This window comes from Pygocentrus nattereri, chromosome 1, assembly GCF_015220715.1.
Source record: "Pygocentrus nattereri isolate fPygNat1 chromosome 1, fPygNat1.pri, whole genome shotgun sequence".
Taxonomy (NCBI): domain Eukaryota; kingdom Metazoa; phylum Chordata; class Actinopteri; order Characiformes; family Serrasalmidae; genus Pygocentrus; species Pygocentrus nattereri.
The window spans coordinates 8,667,476-8,679,111 of NC_051211.1; the positions used below are offsets into that span (position 1 = coordinate 8,667,476).

General features: G+C 41.2%; 1 protein-coding gene across 1 annotated transcript in view; it reads right to left on the reverse strand.

Annotated features, from left to right (window-relative positions):
* Nucleotides 1–11,636, reverse strand: part of ppap2d (phosphatidic acid phosphatase type 2D) — a 39,158-nt gene that overhangs the window by 25,813 nt on the left and 1,709 nt on the right. The gene's annotated exons all lie outside the window — the stretch shown is intronic.

An 11,636-nucleotide genomic window follows, 5' to 3' on the forward strand; every position in this document is an offset into this window, starting at 1 on the left:
GAAACCATGAAACAGGTTGAATGTTTGTAATGACCAGCACAGGAAAGGAAAGGAACCAGGGTTTAGCCTGAAGTGCCATTTTTGACCATTTTCGGTCCATAACTTGTTCATTTGATGCGCAATTTCAAATGATGTAAAAAATTGAGTTATGAAAGAGTGAGAGAGACAGAGGGAGAGAGTGGGAGAAAGAACAGCTGGAGAGAAAGAAAGAGAAATTAAGAAAGTGGGAAAGAGATAGAAAGAGCCAGAGAGAGAGAGAGAGAGAGAGGAAGAAAGAAGAGTGCGAGAAATAGAATGTCAGAGAGAGAGCAAGAGAATTAGAGAAAGTGAGAGAGAGAAAGACAGTAACCGAAAGTATCATCTGTAGACATCTAAAGGGTTAAACTGTCCTACAAGCTGAACAGAATAAAGGGAGATGTGTGTTTCCAAGCTCCTTCTGTTTTATCTGTAGGTGAAACGCTGCTGGAGCCTAGTCTGTGTCTCTCTGTCTGCTCTGCATCTTTCAACGTGACAAAGACGGCCTTTGTGGGAAGGTGGTCAGGTGTGTATGAGCATGGCTTTGCACGCACCAACAGTAGACAGAAGCCGACAGGAGATTAAATATCGGCACCGCAGCGGTGTCTTGGATTCGAGTGCCACAACCCACAAAGCTGCTAATTAAAGCCATTGTCTATGTGAGTTGGGGGGGGGGTGAGCTCTTCAAAAACCCTCCTCTCTTTCTGAGGAGTGCTGCATCACCTGTAGCTGGGTGTCCTGTTTTGTCTGCCCTGATCTGCTCCAAGAAAAGACAAATCACACCAACAACAAAGAGAGGGAAAGAGACAGACAGCAAGCTCTAGGAGTTATGTGTAGACGGAGCAGAAGATAAAAACAATCCTTTTCATCTCTATTGACAGTATCTGCCATTATCTGAGACCACAAAAGGTAGACGCACAAACACACAGGTTTGTTTTCTTTCTTTTGCAGTGTTATGATATGGGAATATATGTACACCTTTCAAGCATAATATTATGACCACCTCCTTGTTTCTGCACTCATTGTCCATTTTATCAGCTCCACTTACTCTATAGGTGCACTTTGTAGTTCTACACTTACAGACTGTAGTCCATCTGTTTCTCTGATACTTTGTTAGCCCCCTTTTACCCTGTTCTTCAGTGGTCAGGACCCCCATGGATCCTCAGCAGGTACCCTTTGGGAGGAGGATCATTCTTAGCACTGCAGTAACACTGATGTGGTGGTGGTGTGTTAGTGTGTGTTGCGTTGGTCTGAGTGGATCAGATATAGCAGTGCTGCGGAGCTCTTAAACACTCAGTGTTTAACTGCTGGACTGAAAATAGTCCATCAACCAAAAATATCCAGCCAACAGCGTCCTGTGGGCAGCATCCTGCGACCAGCATCCTGCGACCACTGATGAAGGACTAGAGGATGACCAACACAAACTGTGCAGCAGCAGATGAGCTATCGCCTCTGACTTTACATCTACAAGGTGGACTGACAAGGTAGGAGCGTCTAACAGAGTGGACAGTGAGTGGACACAGTGAGTGCTTAAAAACTCCAGCAGCACTGCTGTGTCTGATCCACTCGTACCAGCACAACACCCACTAACACACCACCACCAAGTCAGTGTTACTGCAGTGCTGAGAATGATCCACTACCCAAAGGGTACCTGCTCTCAGAGGGTCCTTGGGGTCCTGACCACTGAAGAACATAGCAAAAGGGGGCTAACAAAGTATGCAGAGAAACAGATGGACTACAATCTGTAACTGTAGAACTACAAAGTGCTTCTATATAGTAAGTAGATCTGATAAAATGGACAATGAGCGTAGAAACAAGGAGATGGTCAATACGTGTTTTTGACAATTTTGTCCTGAAAATGAACCAGGACTTTTTGTTAAGATGTTAGCACAGCAGCCCTGGACAGGACTGAGCAAAGACAGATTTTTTACTTCTAGTTTACAGCTGCCAAAAAAAACTTCACACCTACAAATAAGGGCTCTGAAAGAAAGAAAAGGTGAGGTCAGGAGTCGAGCAATTGGCCTAAAAAAGCGTATTATCTCCAGCTTTTTGGAGATATAGAGATCTGCCCCTTCCACCAGCAGCACCAGCAGCAGCAGACCTGCCTACAGTTGTGGCTGCAGCCGTGTCCAGACACGCTTCCCCATGCTGTTTTACTACCAAAGCGCTGTGGCTATATCTACTGGGCTGTACGTCTTTTGTTTTTATATTATTGTCAATTTTTCATACATTTATTACACAAAAAAACCCACAAATGAAATGATCCTTCATCAACAGCTAAGAAATAAATCCATGCTAGGATTAGCATTTTAGCGTTTACCTCAGCTGCAGGGGTTGTGGATCAAGACAACTTTTTCTCTAACAAAGAAATGTCTGAGGGAATGCTATATAGGATGTAGAAAATGTGAAAGAAAAGCTCAAGGTGTTGTTTTTCACTGTTTCCTCGCAAAAAAAGTTAAACTTTGCAGAAAATGTCTGTCAGTATTAGCAAAGGATTGAAACAGGAATTAGCGTATCTAGCTAGCCAGGTAGCTATGTTGTTATATTGCTAACTTTACGTTATTAGCTTAAGCTAGTGAGCTAGTGAACAGCTTGCCTCCACATATCTGCCCACAACTGTAGTCCTTCAAAATGTCCTTTATTTCTGCATCATCTGGAGACGTTTTTGCCAGTATTCAAACCAGAAATCTTTAGTTATTTCACTTCAGTTTATAAAACATGAAGCTAAAGGTTTTTTTTAAACTGTCTCTTCAAAATAAGATGTTAAAATTTACAAAAATGTTTATCTGCAATAGCAATAGCAAAGGATCCAAACAGAAGCTGAACTGGGGTACAGTTCACTCATAAAAATGAACTAAATTCATCACGTTTCCATTCAATCAAGAGAGCAGAATCAGTGTACAGACTTCGCTACCTCAGTATAAAGCTTCATTGCTGATTGAACTAAACTGAAACACGTCATTGTACTTTATTTGGGTTTCGTCTGAATAAAAATTCCTTTGTATAATTTTACTTAAGCCAGTTGCTTAAGTGCATTTATTTAATATCGACATATTTTCAGTTCATAAGTCAAACAACCTCACTGCTTAATATTTTTAGTGGCTAGCTAGTTTACTGGCTACTTTTCCTTTTGAGCTGACATGAAGATAGCCAGCAAATTTATACAAATGCAATAAGTTATTTACATCCTTAGCAGTAGCGCTAGCCAACAGTCTTCATTCTGCATTAGCCCTATGGCACTGGCTAGTGACCTAGCTAACAGCTCGCCTCCATGTATCCAGAGAAGGACTTTGGCTTATCTCTTACACACTTTCACCATAGAAGTCTCAAAATCTCCCAGTTCTTACATAGTGTTGCTTTAAAGAGCAACACCAACAAAAATGTATAAAATCTGGTAGTGCTCATGTGTTCTTTTGATGATTTATAACGGTTCACAAGAATAAGGTCTGATTGTTGTCCAATCTCCGAAAAACATCTCAGGACAACATTAGGTTCAAATCACTTCTGCACAAACAAGGGGCCTAGCTTACAAATGGAGAACCCACCTCCTAAACTGTGTTTGCTCTGTCAAAGATTTGGAAAAAGACAGATAGTTTTGTGCCACAAAACTGTATTGTTTTGCGGTGCCAGGCACCAAAATCTTGTTTTTTTACTTTCCCAAAGTATGCACACCACCATTAGCAAAAGATTTTGATGCTCTCCTGATCAAACCTGAAGCTGTCCTCACCGTAGTTGGATGGTTTGTCAGCATTTGGCATGGTAAGTGCGAGAAACGAAGATGATCATGTTAAATTATTGAGGCATGGCCTTTTTCAGAAATTGTATTTAATCTGAAAACTTAGATACACTCCTACTACATATACTTAAATCTATCTATCCTAATGATCCTCAAAGCTCCAGACCAGTGGAGCTTATGTGTGTATGGTTGAGCGCCTGTCTCACAGGCCAGTCAACAGGTGAGGCAGATGACCTCTAAGTCCAGTCAAAGTCCAAGACCTTGTGGGAGGAGTGTGTGATTTTAAAGAAAGAGTGGAAGGAAGCAGAGGGGAAGGAAACAGAGGAAAGCCAGCCAAGTTAATGTGAAAGGAACATCTGGCACACTCCTCTGGTATTGTGGAAACTGGGAACGACACTAATATTGTAAACACATAAATACACACACAAGAGCAGACAGGCGCATATTTTTAAGCTTGAGTCAGTGGTGACCGCAGTGAGATAATTTTGGCTGTCGAAGAGGCTCTTCAGCACCTCGGCCGTGATTACAGTAATCCTGTAATTTGTTGAAGCTGTGTGAGGGGAGATGCTGCAGCTTCCTTTGCTGCACCATGAGAAACATGCAAGTGCCCCCAGGGCCACAGGCAGTGACCCCTGACCCCTCACGAAATCGATAACGATCACCATACGGCCCACACGCACACACAGGCACACAGGCATCAGCCTGGGGCAGTGTCCTCGTTCAGACCCGTTTTTCCACACATGGAGCAGCAGGCTTCAGCAGGCAGCAGCAGCAGGATCAGGCCAAATTATTGTTAGCCTTTTGTATGTGTGCTTGCTCGTGCATGTGTTTTGGAGGATACTATTCAGAGGGCAAGTAGGAGCAAATGTTTAAACCGCTTTAGTGAAAGAGTGATACAGCACATTAATTAAGACACATTAAAAATAGTCGCTTCTTCGTGTCACGTGGGAACTGGTTTGTAGGTTTTGCAGTTCATTTGGATACATCATTTTGGAAATAACTTCAAATATTTTACGTTTACATAAGCTACATTTCCAAATTTAAGGGAGAATTCCATAGAATTTGGAACCATTTCTATATAATTAAATCTTCCAGACAACAAAATCATTCAGAGTGGTCTGGTGCCAAATGGTTTCCAAAACTCCAAAACACATTTGGCCAAAAAAACAAAAGTGAAAAAAGAAAACTACTTTTACATATAATTTGCCATTTTATGTATGCTTTTGAATTAATTATGCTGACAATGCTTTAAATATGATAACTGGCATATTGCAAAAGAAAACTCACAGAGAATAAAAGGAGTCATTTAATTTTAAACAATTTGTTAAACAGTACAAAAAATGGTAAAATTATGAAACTTTAATACTTCATGGTTTTCCAGGGGTATATAAACCTGCTATAACAATGTAAAACACTTTGGGTTTTTCTTTTTAATATGTATAGAATGTGGACGTGGCTTTGGATCTCCTGTTTAGCAGTCTGGCATTTCTCCAGCAGGGGGCACACTTTAGAGAAGAACTATTTAGAGAAGAAACAGCTATAAATCTCAGCAGGATCTAACAGTCAAACTTAAAATGCTTAAAAACATTCATTACCAAATGCACTCAGTGTTACTCAGTATTTTTATGTGATTTTCATCAAAGAATATCATTAAATCTGTTAAAGCTAAGAAGCATGTAAGCTAAACACTGTATAGAAACCAGCTACAGATAAACAAGTTTGAGTGTTTCACTGCTGATACTGCCACTAAAACTGCACAAGAGAGAAAAAAAAAACATTTAATCATTTCTAATTTTTCATTACCATTCAAATCATTTACTGTTAGATTTTAAGACTTTATTGTTGACCTACTTAATGTTTCGCTTTTTCAGCCAAATGTTCTTTTTTGGGCCAAAAACCGTTTCAACTTTTCAACCATTTTTGGACTAAAATTTTTGGCAGCCAAAATTCAAGGGCGTCCCGAGTTAATACCTTTTAACAGTTCTTTTAAAACAATCATTTCTATCAGTTCCAGTGAATAATAGAATGGGAGGTCATAACATGTCACCACTTCATTAATGACCACAGGATCCATAATTTGGAACATTCTGCTGTTGATGCAGCGTAATAGTCACATTGTAGAACAATATGCATGTGTTAACAGCGCGTACTCTGGGTGGACCGCTGGAGTCAGAATGTACTCAAGAAAGGGCCAAGGGGTTCATTCCATTCAAGTCTGTAAAGCTAAGGTCTGTCTCGAAACAGTGACCCACTGCATAAGGGTAAGCATCAGCATGGCTTGTAGAACACGCTGCCATGCAGGCCGGCAGGCACAGACACCCATGGCCCTGACATGCTGCAACGTGCTCTAGACTCCCTGTCTCACTCTGCAGCTTTCACTGCCAAGTGAATGGAAACACAAACTTAGTGGCACAAAGAGACACCTTGAAAACACGTGCACCAACGCACACACATGCGCATGCGTCACACACTTCAGCCCGCTCTGCTGGGCCCTCTGTCGGGACATCTTCTGTCTGTAATTGCATTCCACGGTAGAAAGGAGAAGAAAGGGAGAGAGGAAAGAGAGCAGAGATAAGCCGAAGGAGACGCTCCACTCAGAGCCCCCCCAACTTCTCTCTGATCACTGAGTTAGATAGAAGACTTCTGTCCCTACAGCCGGTCCCTCTCCTCTTCCGCCGCAAAAGTGGGCGATATTGCAGAAGTAACATTGCAATACACGAACACACAGTACTTTGTTGTGCTGAAGTTTTTCAAAACAGATGTGTCAAAATTGCCACATTTAAAAAAGCCAATGTTTTACAGAAGCCATTAAAAGCAAGTTTCACCAGTCTTGGATTTTTGGCTTTTTTTTTTCTTCAATAACATTGATGGAATATATTTCAATGGAAATGTGTCTGATTTACACAACAGGAGTCAACTTGAGCAAGTCAATATTAATAAAAGTGTTTTCATTATGTTCAAATGCTGCTTATATTGTGGAATGATTTTTGATAGCAAGAAAGCTGCCATTGTGCTGTCCAGTTTAGCTTGGCATGGTCCTCTTTGTTTGGACTGTTTTCACAGCAGGGGGTTCTATGCCTTCCCTTTCAGCCATCATTGCTCACTAGCAGCTCAACACAGAAGCTGAAACCCAAGTGGCTCCCTACTCCCTACAGAGTGCACTGCATAGGTCATGAAATGATGGCTTCTGCACTCGATCAGTGCTCTAAATGTTAGACGTGAATTTGTGCAGCTAATGGCTGAATATTAATGGATTTTTATTCAACATAGAATGTGCTATTAGGGTGTTAAAGCCAGTCTTTTATAACCTACCTAGTACACTACATAGGTAGTAGAGAGGCACTTGTGATTCAGTGTCATTCATGAGTCACAGAGTTAGAATTTTTTGATTTTATTCATTAAAAATATCCAAGTTGATTTACATTCTGCCAGAAGAATGGTCACTAGGGGGCTTGCAGAAAGAGGCTTGCATAAACGCTTGTAAAAATGAACTACTCAAGAAGGAACGAAAGAACAAATCTAACAATAAAAAATAATGTACCAATTAAATACAGCAAAATAATGGCATCTAATCAGTTATTTGCTGTGCAGCTTATGTAGTTTCTATGCTGTGCTTTAAATTGTGAGGCCTGTTTTTTGTCCAATAAAACTGGCAAACCCCATTTTTCTGGTTTTAAGCTCAAATGCTTGTTGTGTGTCATGTATGCATCATGAGGTTGTTCAGTTGCTTCTAATCAGTCTAACTCATCTACAGGCAGCTCACAAGCTCTGTGTTATTAGCCAAAAAATTCCCACTAAAAATGTGACTAAATGAAGGCTATAAATAAAACTGCAGCTCTTGAAATTTGAAAACTGTTTCTCAAACTGCAATTGCGATATAAAAATGAGTCATCTTTCTTTCCTCTATGCATCTGTTTAGTGTTCAATAAGTACTGACAGCACCCAGGATATAATCAGAAAAGTGTGTTGTGACATCATTTATCAGAATAATAATAACACATTGCCCATCCCTACTGTCTTACTGCACTTCCTGGCCTCTTTTATTCTCTTGCTCCCTCCCTCCTTCCCTCACTCAGTCGCTGCCTGCTCCCTTCCCTCACTCACTCACTTACTCATGTTGGTGTATTGTCTATAACTGACCCTTTGATGTCTCACTCACTTCCTGAGCCTTCAGCTACTTCCTCTGGCTGATCATCAGCCCACAAGGCCATGAATCTACCACACATATTGGCACATTCAAGCCATGTAACTTTTTCATTTGCGCATCAATATGAAAAGAGTTGGAAGTCAAAATGAACTGTCAAAATCACATGAGAGCAGTGCTGGGTGCAGGATCTAATCTGCCTCACACACTAATCCCACCACAGCCTAGCTTTGGGCTAAAACACTCCATTTATTACATTCATATCTACATACAGCACAGCATAGTTTTATAGTAGTTACTATTTTGGTTTGAGCAGTTCTCATCTTAGTTCGAACTGGTTCAGCCAAGACATGTTTGGTCTCTAGTTTAGTGCTGGAGCTATAAGGCTAATGTTGCTAACACTAGAAGTCAATAGTCACCCAAATCTTTTCCATAAATGCATTCACCAAAAAAACCCAAAACACTCAAACCACACTCAATACTTCATTAAAGTCACCTAGGCTTGTCAATATGATTTAGGGCACGACTTTCCAGCAGAATCCTGATCCCCATACCTGTGTAATGCAAGCACACGGACGCTAGATTATGCTCACGATTTCTGTTGTTTCTATTCATGACCATATATCTTCAGTTTGAGATTTAGGATTAACAATTATTTATAAATGGAGACAGCAGAGACTGCCGATGTAATCCGTCCACACTGCCACACTCAGATTCTGTTGGCAAGTCAGAATTCGGCACACCAACGGTTGATCCCAACATTCAATTACACAGTAACGTTTTGGGCAATTTTTTTTGTTCAAAGTGAGTCATACTGTGCCCAAAATGATATGCATAAGTCTGTGTGACCTTAACGAAGACAATGGTGTGGTTTGAGTGAGCTGAGAGACCTTTTGGGCATGTATTTACAAAAAAGGTTTGAGTGCAACTTGACTCTTTGTGTTTGTTAGCAACACTGGCCTCATAGCTCCAGCTAAAGAAGCAAAATCTGGACACCTAAAACATCTGTGCTGATTGGCTACATCTGGGGTACTTAAAAACTAAAAATTAGATTGTTTTCACCAAACCATTTCTTTAAAACATGTTTGAATGCATCAGGATCACAGAGACAGATGCTATTCCGGAGTATGATTTTGATTTTAGTTGACGTTAGTGAGGGTTAAGACGAGGTAAGAGAGCAGGAGGTCGGAATGTTAAGCACTTCAGTGTGCCCCCACCACATACAGACATGCAGATACACACTGTACAGGCCCAAATCCATCCCTGTCTTGTCTCTGACCAGGCCTGATTCAGGCCAGTCTGCTGGACAGGCATGTCTCTCAGGGCCTCCTTACAAACAACAACAAAGCAAAGCACAGTGTCCCCAGCCACACAAACACACACACAAACAGCCTGTCCAGCCAGAAAACGGGAGCCTGCGCCAGTGAGCGATCTTCTCGGTATGTCCAATGGCCTCCCGAACAATCCGCCTTGTTGTTCTGTGTTGTTCTCCCGCAGCCCGCGGAGGCATTCACATACACACAGCAGGCATTTCTGAGACAGATCGGCTCTCAAAGCCTCGCTCGCTCCAGCTCTGGGGACTTATTAAAAGTGGATCGGAATGTCACGGCATGAATACGCCATTCACAAGCTGTGCAAAATGCCAAGAAGACAAATGAACCGGAACCAGCTACTGTACGGGCCGTTTTGATGTCAGGGCGTACTCTTGTCATGCAAATTCTCAGCTGGAAAAAGGGAAGAATATGTTATTCATCTGCTAAAAACTTTGCCAGCTTATCTGAGTCCTCTATATTTTAAACTAGTGGCAATACATCTGATACTAGAAATTATAGGGATGCACAATATCATACCAGTATCGGCAATTAACCGCTTAAAAAAGGCATCATCAGACAGATTGATGACTGCTATTTCATATTAATATTTAATGATATATTTATTGCACTGCAGACAAGCAGAAGGTGCAGGCATTGATGGGCTACAACACTAAAATATCTGTTATCTTTCTAATCCAAGTAGTCTCAAATTCCGTGGGGGTTTTACTTCAGGTCTTCAACCAAATCATATGACTGACTCACCAACAGGTTATTAATATACCGCAAAACATATCAGTATTTGCAATTCAATTACAAGAATTTTTTCCATGTTATGGTCTGCTGGACACCCCTGGAGTAGGTCAAAGTTTGAGTCTGATGTGACCAGTAGTCCAGGTGTCCAGAGCCGCAATAACATTCTACTGGTTCTGCAAAAAGTGAAAATTTGTGTGACACTTGCCCCAGTGGCATACACCGTCTGACCTTCTTCCTTCCTGACCTCATCAGTCACCAGACCACAACACATTTTCCAATTCTCTTATTGGAAAAAGGATGAAACTCCCACCCATTCACGCACATATGCCTGCGCAATGAAACTCTGCTTCATCTTTCTGAGCATAACTGAAACTACAGCATTCACCATGAGACCCTGTCACAAACATCAGCACCAAGTGAGTCAGAGATCTGCTGACCTACACCCTGGAGAGCAATATGGGGCTGCCCTGGAAAAAACGTGCACTGTTCAGATGAAGAGCCTGGGAATTTGTATGTCTCACAGGAGCACTCTCAGCAGCGCTACTTCCACTCAGAACTGCTGAAGCTTAGAGGTCATAAATAAGAAAGTGTGCATATAAAGAGAAGCGCTGTAACCACAGGCCAAGGAGTAAAACAGCCCTATCATGTCTCCCTATCAGTGCTGTGGAACCAAGGGAACTGTACAAAGTCACATTATACAGACCTGTTGGTCTGCCTGGACAGGTTGGATTGGGCTCCACAAACCTGCCCAACAATCAGGCAATTTATTAGTGAAAGTCCAATGACTGTTCTTTCGAAAGGCCCATATACTACATGCTTTGTGTTGTACTTTTTCCTTGAGGACCACTTTGGATAGTCACATGGGTTTATGTGCCAAAAACACATATCATTTATTTAGAAGTGAACATTTTCAACCCTTTCATTATCCCATAGAATTAAAAACAGACCGTTTTTGTGACTGCCTTGCAAATAATCTCTGTTCCAATTGGTTGCCCTGTTTGGTGTCTTATTCAGAAAGAAGTCTGAGTGGAAACACTCCTTATAACTTCAGCGTGAATGGGCGGGGCTATACTGTTGTACACTGAATAGGCATTTATATAAGCATTTAGAATTTTCTATATTTTTGCATAAATAAAAAAAAGTCCTAAAAGTAGATAAAGAGAATCCAGTTAAACAAATGATACAAAAATATTATACTTCGTCATTTGTTTATTGAGGAAAATGATCCAATATTATATATTTGTGAGTGGCAAAAGTATGTGAACCTTTGCTTTCAGCATCTGGAGCCCATTCCTCCGTACAGAACAGCTTCAACTCTGGGATGTTGGTGGGTTTCCTCACATTAACTGCTCACTTCAGGTCCTTCCACAACATTTCCATGGGATTAAGGTCAGGACTTTGACTTGGCCATTCCAAAACATTAACTTTATTCTTCTTTAACCTTCTTTGGTAGAACGACTTGTGTGCTTAGGGTCATTGTCTTGCTGCATGACCCACCTTCTCTTGAGATTCAGTTCATGGACAGAGGTCCTGACATTTTCCTTTAGAATTCTCTGATCTAATTCAGAATTCATTGTTCCATCAATGATGGCAAGCCATCCTGGCCCAGATGCAGCCCAAACCATGATACTACCACCACCATGTTATGCAGGAATGCAGTGTTTTCCTTTCTCTA